Below are 9829 nucleotides of genomic sequence, written 5' to 3'. Positions count from 1 at the left end.
ACACGGGTTAAGCTATCTGAATCGTTTGTGATGTCCACATATCGTACACATTTCTGAATAAGGGACCGTGTCTGATGACACTTTGCGCGCCAGTTTTTTGGCTGAAGCGATTCCAAATTTTCGGCTTCTGCGGAAGTATCTACCTCCCCGCCCCCTCCCCCTTACCAAAAGCCACATTCCCCCTCTTTCCGCCTTCCTTTCCAAGTTGAAGCCTTCACTCCTTGCTTGCAGCGCCGCCGCCTCCTCACCGGTGACCCTCCTTCACGCTGCTCGGCCTCCTCTATCCAGGCAGGTAATCCACACCTGACCCCCATCCTCCTCCTCCTTCCACATCCCACATGCCCCGACCACCGGCGCGAGCGTGACACCTTCCACCCAAATCACCGACCCCTCCACCAAATAAGCACCGGCCTAAGCCATGGTGCACACAATATAGCCAGGACCTCAAGGAGCATTTGGTAGCGGAGAAGCAAATCGCGACCGCACGCGCGGATGAGATCGCGATGGCTGACATTCGTGCCGACCCCCAGATCTTGGAGGAGCACCTTGCCAATTGCTAGCTACGCCGGTTAAGCATGCTCGGTTTACCCGTTGCGTGTGCTGCTCCTGCCTTTCCTTCACAAAATCTAGTGAATTGTGCTATCTAATTTCACCATGCAATATGTTGCTCTAGTGTATATGTTCTATATGTCGTGCAATGTGGTGCTCACTTATTAACTATTTTGTTAATTAGTTGTCGTCTTCAGTTAACTGTTTGGTTCAATTCTGCAAATGTGATGTTCAATTCTTCAGGCCGCAATTTTGTATTGTCTTCCATGTGAGAAATAAATTGAATTTATCTTCACAAAATTGTGGGTGCATTCTGTTATTGTATACCATGCGAGGAATAAATTGAATTTGGCTATAGTAAATACATGAGAAACAAATACAATTGCTACAATTGGCTATAGTTAACTGTTTGGTTAACCCTCTGATCTTCTATTAGGAGTATGTTATATTGTGCAATGTGGTGCTTAGTTAATGTTTGGTTCATTTGTTGTGGTGTTTAGTTAACTGCTTGGTTCAATGTTATATTGTGCAATGTGGTGCTCAGTTAATGTTTGGTTCATTTGTTGTGGTGTTTAGTTAACTGCTTGGTTCAATTCTGCAATGTGATGTCCAATTGTCGTGGGTAGAATTTTGTATTGTTGTGCATGTGAGGAATAAATCTAATTTGGCTGCACTTAATACATGAGAAACATATACAAGTGCTATATTTCCTAGTTCTTAATCATGCTTGGTTTGGGTCAATGGGTTTTCCGTGTGGCTTCAATTAATCTGATGAATCTGCAATGTGCTTATTTTTCATCAACATATTTTACTGATAGCATACGCACCCTTACGTAACCTGATGACTAACTACCTTATCTGTGTTGCAGGGAAACAATGGGAAGCACTGAGGTTTACAATCGAGGTTAGCACGTGCATGGTCCGTTGTCTAATAGCACATTATTGTGCAATTGCAGGAACCATTCTAATATTTTGGTTTTTAACAATTTAGTCTTGCACATGTAGGTCCTGCTGTTAGAGGTTTTGACCCACTGTTCGACCCTTTTTTCATATGGGAAATGAGTTGTCCATGAATATCAATCAAATCAATAAACTCGGAAAGATTGTTAGGATAAAGAAATTAGCGACAAAAAACAACAAGATCTTTGTCTGCACAATGAAGAAGACATCAGTTCACTACAAGATGGAACTAACTATTATACCTTGCCTTTTTTGTATTCCTTTGCCCCATTTCCAATATAGAGAAGATATTTATGCACATCCTTGTTTTCAGGCCTTTTCAAAGCAGTTCACTAATGATTACCTCTCAAACCACCTCTATGGTCAGGAGGCGAGGAAGGTTTTCATACAACACCCACGGTTAAATATTGAAGTGTTCCTGAAGAGGTCGAAGAACGGACGGTCAATCATCCACAGGCACTGGCCTTAAGTTTCAAAGACCTTCAACATGAATGAAGGCTCAATATTCGCCTTCCGCTTCAGCAGTTTTCCAGATGAGATGCATCTGTCTATATACCGTCTATGATGCTAATTTCGAAAGGTTCTAGATGTTGCATGTGGACCTTGCTGCTGGTGCAGTTGTGTAATGGGGTAGCTGAGTGCTGAAGCTATATCATGTTGTATTCTGATGTATTTCAATTATGAAATTCTGCTTCCTTAATATGGAAATGAAATATATTGTGTGCTTAATATGAATGTCAGTTAGATTAATAAATGGATTATTAATAATAGGGCAATTAGCCTGCTAATGACGAATTAGCCTGCTAATTGGGTTTTGATATTGCAAATGGTTGTTGAAAAAAATACCGTGGGCGATGACCTCGGGCAATGCACACAGTTTCTAGGAATAAACCGTGTTGGATCAATGAACAATCACACATGACTTTCTCTTGAAAACTGTTTGCGTTAGGCCACCTTGTGCAAACGTGTACCACATAAAAACTGTGTGACATGGACAGCCTTTGCCACACAGTTTCTTCTACGGACAATGTGTGCTACATTCAATAACGCAAACGATTTAACGGGAAAAATTGTGTGTGATGTACCTATGAACGGAAATGTTTTTCTTGGAGAGACTGTGTGGGATGTGCATACGAACGGAAACGTTTAGCGGGGACTGACTGTGTGGGATGTACTTGCGACCGGAAACAATTTCGCCATATAATTGTAATTTTTAGCTCTACTGTACGTATTTCCGTATTTGAGTGCTCGCCGGTCGCACACGACCTCATTTTGCCGAATGTGTGTGCCAGGAAGGCATATCCCCGACGATTTCTGGGTCGTGTGGGAAGGACCCCCCTATCGCCCACACTCACTTGGCGATGGTTCCATATGCTGTCGCGGACAGGGGTTTTAAACCGTTTGTTTAGGACCGATGTGCACCAGTGTACTTTGATCTAGTCTTATGCCATGTTTATCAGTGCTATTATGATCATGTTACATTGTTGATATGCTTGTATCATGTATTGCCCTGCCTCATATGCTCTAGCTGTCCAATTGAGAAGCTTGGTATTATTTGGTTGTTAATGCATTTGTTTGTTACATACTCATTTATGCATTCATGTTAATCATGCTCATAATGTTGATGATGATGGAGTGGTTAAGAAAAATGACTTAATAATAACAACCTCCTCCGTCATCGATGGGATCAAGTTATAGTGCCGCCGAACTGAGCTTTTTTAGTGCAGCCACACTTGCCTTTATGGGTAGGCCTTAATGCGGTCTATTGTCATGCCTCTAGCTGGTGCCTCCCACTAGGGAAGGTTATGTGTGCGCGCTACCTTGGCCCGGTAGGTGGCAATAACCTTGTGTGCTCGTGTTTGGTATTGGGCTCATGTCCCCGTTTGGGACGGTTTTGTTTTGCCCCGACGGTGGCCGTTGGATGTCCAAAGTGGCATCGGGGCCACCCATGACTTAGCCCAAAGGGGAGTTGGTCGGAATGGCTGGGAGAGTGTCTTGGCAACAGATCGGTTTCATCGGAACACCGTTGGTCCACCCGAATGGGAGCACGAGGCCATGGGTTCTGTGGTGTGGGTACAATGTGCTAACCTTTGCAGAGTGTATTTAATCTATTGATAGTCGCGTCCTCGGATATGGTCATAAGTTCGTACTAGGTCACACTATCAGGTCTTGGTCAAAATGGAGGATAAACCTGATATAAATAATTTGATAACTAATCTGCTATGAGGAATGTGGTGACTCAGACTATGAGATAGTCGCGAGGAGTCACAGAGTTGTTTCGAGCACGATCACAAGATGAGATCTTGGTGAGTCATGAGTTGGCCCAGAGGGGCAGTGGTGGAGTAAGTGACTGATGAATCAGGATAATGTTGTAATTCTTCATGGGAGGTAATTGGTATTTTACTTTTCTGCACAGTTTCATGCATCTATGCCATGCCATGTTATGTTATGAAGTGCTATGATATGCCATGTTATGTTATTGCCATGCTATAATATGTCAATGCTTAGTTTGATTCATGTTCCTCGTTAATATCATGCCATGCTTAGTTATTGCCATGAGGGAAATTCTTGCATGCGTTCGGTGAAGGAAATATGCCAGAGAGGCAATATAAAGTTGTTATTTTATACTTCCTTATTCATGATAAAGGTTATTATTCATGCTAGAATTTTATTGATTGGAAACTTATATACATGTGTGAATACATAAAAAATACCGTGTCCCTAGTAAGCCTCTACTAGACTAGCTCGTTGATAAAAGATGGTTATGGTTTCCTAACCATAGACATGTGTTGTCATTTGATAATGGGATCACATCATTAGCAGAATGATGTGATGGACAAGACCCATCTCTTAGCTTAGCATAATGATCGTTCAATTTATTGCTATTGCTTTCTTCATGTCAAATACATATTCCTGCATGTCGTGGATTTGTCACTGCAGATGTCCTAGTGTAAGGACTTAGTTGTGAGGCCAACGCATCTATGTGGTAGCTTGAACAGGGTTGGTAGGAATTGAGAGACGCGAGGTTTTACCCAGGTTTGGCCCCTCACAGTGGAGGTAAAAGCCTACATCCTGATTCATTGATATTGATGATCATGATCATGATTACAAGGGTGCTCATCTCGATAGCTATTGACTTGTCTGTCTAAACCTAACTTGTCCAACTCATGGAACTTGTAAAACTTGTCCCTCTTGTGGTGCCCTGCCCCTCCTTATATATGTTGAAGGGGCGGCTTACATGACTAGTCCTATTAGGATTAGGATTACTCTATTACAAGTGGAGTCCTAGTCTTGTCTCCTTTGTAGGAGAATATTCCTTATGCCTTTCATCTTAAGACGGCCCACCGTAATACGAGCCGGCCTTCCATGAACCGCCCGTTGGGCCACCGGGTCTTGTTGCTCCTCTGACCTGCCTACTGGGTTACCAATGAGTCACCAGGCCCAGCCAGGTCATCAGTGAGTGGAGAGATCTGGGCAGGTCACTTCGTGAGTCGCCAAGTTAGGGCGGGTTACTAGTGAGTCGCCAAGTCTGGCCGGGTATTTGAGTTGGAGTTTAAAAGTTACCATTAAATATTGGTTGCTCCAAATATTCTGAAATTTATTGTGTGGTTTGAAAATAATTCAAATATTCCTCACAAAAATTTACAGAATTAATCAAAGTGTTTTGGTTGGTATTTTATTTACAAACATAAAGCAGAAAAATAGAAAACATAATAAATTAGAAGAGAGAGAGAGAGAGAGAGTGCTCACCTGGCAAAGCCCCCAGGCCCAGCACTGTTGGCCAGCCCACCAGGGGCAAACCTGTCCTCAACCTCTGCCTACTGGCAGAGGCAAGGCCGAGCACGATGCCCGCGCACGCCGGCACGCAGCTGCCTGCCTGGCCCTCCCCTGGCCAGCGCGATGCCGCCAACGACACGCCGCTGCCGTCTGGACCCCCTGACCACCTGACCTCCTCACTCTCCCCCTCCGTCTCTCCCTCGCTCTCTCTCCCTCGCACACCCGAACGCGCCGTCGCCGCCGCTCATCGTTGCCGCGACCACCGGCCCTCCCTCGCTTCCCCGACTAGTTCACGAGCTCCGCGATGTCGTCCTCGACCCCCTTACCGAGCCACGCCCCGTCGGAAGCCCTGCAGCGTCGCCCTTGAGCTCGTCTTCAACCTCCGGCCGCCGGCAACCTCACCTTCGATTCGCCGCCGTCCGTGCTTCCCCGGCCTCCCTGAGCTTCTTTTCAGCACCCATGTGAGCTCCTGATCCTCCCCCTATGCTCTCCCCCTCCGTTCCCATTCTCTATCCGCCATCCCCGCGCACCCGAGCTCCGGCCGCCGCCATGGCCGGCGAGCCTTGTGCTCGCGAGCTCCTCTGCTCAAACCCGCCGCACGGTTGTGCTCCTGGTGCCCCCAGGAGTCCGCCTAGCCCTTTTGTTGACTCACCCGTGCCGCGTAGCACCGCTGGCCACATGTGCCGAGCGCCACCGCCGCCCAGCTCGACGCTGTCGACGATTCCGGCCACCCCGCGACAAACTGATGGCACTGTTTGACACGGCTCACTCCAACGAAACCGTAGAACCCACCCAAGAGACAAATGGTCACCGGAGAAGGAATTCCGGCGAGCCGCCGCTGCATTGTGAGGTTGCCGGCGTCCAACTCCGGTGAGATGATGTGTCTGTCATTAGCAGCTAACAGCCCCACCAATTAACCCCTCCAGTGACACCGACATATGGGCCCCACGCCCTTAATTAACCATAGTTTAGTTTCTGATTAGTTTTAACAAAATAACTACGGCCCCACTAGTCAGAGTTGACCATGTTGACGTGGCCGTTGGCCGAACCCACCTGTCCGTAACACTGATGACCCCGGGTCACTGACCAGTGGACCCCACTGGTCAGGTTTGACCTGGGCTGGCGCTGTTGACCTGGTGACGTCAGCATGATGTCATGCTGATGTTGTATTGATTTTCTGGTTTTAAAATAATCCAAGAAATTTCAGAAAATACCCAAAACTTGTAAAAATCATAGAAATTCAACCGTATCTCCAAATGAAAAGATTTATATATGACAAATGATCAGAAAAATCCAATCTATCCATCTGTATCATTTTCATGCATGTTAGAACAACTTATAGTTGCTGAATAGGGAAAATCATATGTTTGGCATTTGAATATCCACATATGGAGTTTGAATTTGAATCTTGGGTTCAAACCAACTTCATTTAACCTGTTGCTAGTTGAATTAGCTCAATCAACAGCATATTGCCATGTCATGATCATGCATCATATTGTTGCATTGCATTGATTGTGTTTCCTCTCTATTGCCGGTATTTGTCCCCCTTCAGTAGATGTTGTTCCGGCGATGAGTTCGATGACACTGATGAAGAGATATACTATCTTCGGAAGTGCCAGGCAAGCAAACCCCCTTGTTCATTCCGATACAATCCCACTCTCTCGCTCCTGCTCTCTTTTACTGCATTAGGACAACAACGATTCAACTGTTACATGCTGCGGTAGTTGAACCCCTTTCCTCTGCATGACCCATCATTGCCACAGTAAATAGATGAAACCCACTAGCATGAGTAGGACTTGTTTGAGCCCTGATGTGCCTACTCATTCATGCTTGTTGTCATGCCTGCTGCTGCTTAGAGTTGAGTCGGGTTCGATTCATCGGGAATGAATTGGAACATGGTGCACATGTCCTACCATTGAGAGCTAAGTGTGTGAACACGATTTGGTAAAGGTAGCGGTGAGAGGCCATGTAGGAGTACATGGTGGGTTGTCTCATTGCAGCCGTCCTCAGGAACTGAGTTCTGTGTTTGTGATCCATGAACAGTTACTACCACACATTGGGCTCCGGGCGCTCCAAGCTCTCTTGACTTATTAATCAACCTGATCTCTGTCTAGGAGTTGCAACTAGTTTCTGGTGTTTGTAGGTAGTGTTAGTAGTCTACCAAGTGGCACCCGGTACAGGTGGGCTTGGGACAGACTAGGCACAGTGGCCCGGTGTACCAAGTGGCACCCGGATGGTGGGCTTGGGAACCCTATACACATCATTTGGGGCCGTGAGCGACACCCCGGCCGGATCTCCTTGCGGATGGAACCCGAATAGGTGATAAACCTGGACTAGAGACTTGTTGGTTAGTCAGGTTGTGGCCGACTCCCTCGCCAGGCTTCGGCTTGAAGGTTGCCGAGATACACGACGTGTACATGGTGGTAAGTGGCCAAAGCATGTGTGAAGAAGTACACCCCTGCAGGGTTATCATTATCTATTCGAATAGCCGGATTCCTCGGATATGGAAACTTGGACCCCTTGCATAGTTCATAGACAAGTGAAAGTGGATACTCTAAAATGCGCAAGATAAGTGTGAGTGCTATGGATGGCGTTCTCGCAGGGAGACTGGAGCGGATCCATAGTGGTGTATTGGTATGGTGAATATGTGGACTCGTGTGCGCCACCTCAAAGAGTTACTTGCAGTCGTAGTTCAGGTTAGCCACTGAGTCAAAGCTGGCTTGCTGCAGTCAAACTCCATCACCCCTTTGTTGATACTGATGCATATGTAGATAATTCTGATGTAAGTCTTGCTAGGTACATTTGTACCCACGTTTGCTTATTCTATGTTTTGCAGAGAGACGTCAGTCTCGCTAGTAGTTCCATGTGGACTTCAACGTTTAGCTTGATACCTTAGCTACGATCTTGTGCCCTCGGCAGGATCTGGTAGATAGTCAGGCTTCTCATCCTTTTTCATTTATAGATGTCTGTACTCAGACATGTTAAGCTTCCGCATGTGCTTTGATTGTATGATATGATTGTTTGGTCATGAGACTCATGTTTGTAATATCTCGCTCCTCGGAGCCTAATGAATAAATACTCTGAGTCGTAGAGTCTTGTTGTGATGCCATGTTGTATTGCACATATTGAGCATATTGTGTGTATGATTGAAATGCTTGGTATCTGTGGGATCCAACAACCTAGTTGTTTATCCTTGGTAGCCTCTCTTATGGGGAAATGTAGTCTTGTGCTTCCATGAGCCATAGTAGTCCGCTACAGCCCGGTTCACCGGAGTCTTGCTAGCCCAGCACTACTGCTCCGGAACACTTGACTGGCCGGCATGTGATTAACTTCGTTCCTGTGTCTGTCCCTTCGGGGAAATGTCATGTGGTGACATCCGGAGTCCTGCCTAGCCTGCTACAGCCCGATTCACCGGAGTCCTGTTAGCCTAGTGCTACAGCCCGGATTCAGACGCTGCTGACCGACATGCTCGATGTTGATTCATGTATGCATGTCCCCGTAAGTTAGTGCCACTTTGGGTTCACGACTAGTCATGTCGGCCCAGGTTCTCTGTCATATGGATGCTAGCGACACTATCATATACGTGAGCCAAAAGGCGCAAACGGTCCCAGGCCATGGTAAGGCGACACCCATGGGAATACCGTGCGTGAGGCTGCAAAGTGATATGAGTTGTTACCTGCTAGATCGATGTGACTTGGAATTGGGGTCCTAACAACTTTGGTATCAGAGCCTGACTGCCTGTAGGATTACCAAGCCATACTGGTCGAAGTTGAGTCTAGAAATGCTTTAGTTATATAAGGGAATTGATTGTGGAAGGGAACGTAAGGCTCTTTTTACTCCTTTACCTTATGCCCTTCTGATCTGAGTCAACCTCTTCTTTTCTACGGGGATTAGGAACTAGGCTTCTCTTCTATCTCTCAGAATGACGTGTTACTAAACCGTAGTTGCCTAGGATTGTTGAGTTCAAGCCTCAGTCCAGTTCCTACTACTTCCATATGTTCACAGCTAGCCTCAGAACCTTGATATTGTGATGTTGAGTGGTTGTGCCACCATTTTGCAGGATGTCTCAAATCTTTTTGATCCCTTCTTTCCATTCTCGATGATCCTTTTGGGCCAGATCGACCACACTAATTGTTGAGTTGAGGTACTCCATTATCTCGACATATATGTTGGAGCTATTATTATGACCCTAGGTGTCTTAGAGAACCACCTAGTAATCTAGCCATGATTCGTGTTCCCAAAGTGATGACTCTGGCCATCATTCTCGAAAGCATCCCGTGATGCCATTTAGTTAGTAGGCATTCTATTCCTGGGTTCTTGAACCCAAGATTCACTCTACTTACTTCCTGTTGATAGTGTTGCTCATACCTTTAGGATATTAGTAACCTTGCGATAGTTCCCGAGGTCCGTGGTATATCCTTCTTCCAAATACCATGAACTGCTTATGCCAGAAGTTCCTTGAACCAAAAGATCACAGCAAGAGTTCTCTTGAGGAGAACTCCATTCATATTGTGAATCCGCCAGCCCCTTTTCTTCTGCATGG

The sequence above is a fragment of the Triticum aestivum genome, chromosome 4A, assembly GCF_018294505.1.
Source record: "Triticum aestivum cultivar Chinese Spring chromosome 4A, IWGSC CS RefSeq v2.1, whole genome shotgun sequence".
Lineage (NCBI taxonomy): Eukaryota > Viridiplantae > Streptophyta > Magnoliopsida > Poales > Poaceae > Triticum > Triticum aestivum.
The sequence above is the reverse complement of the archived record's forward strand: the minus strand, read 5'-3'. Positions refer to the sequence as shown.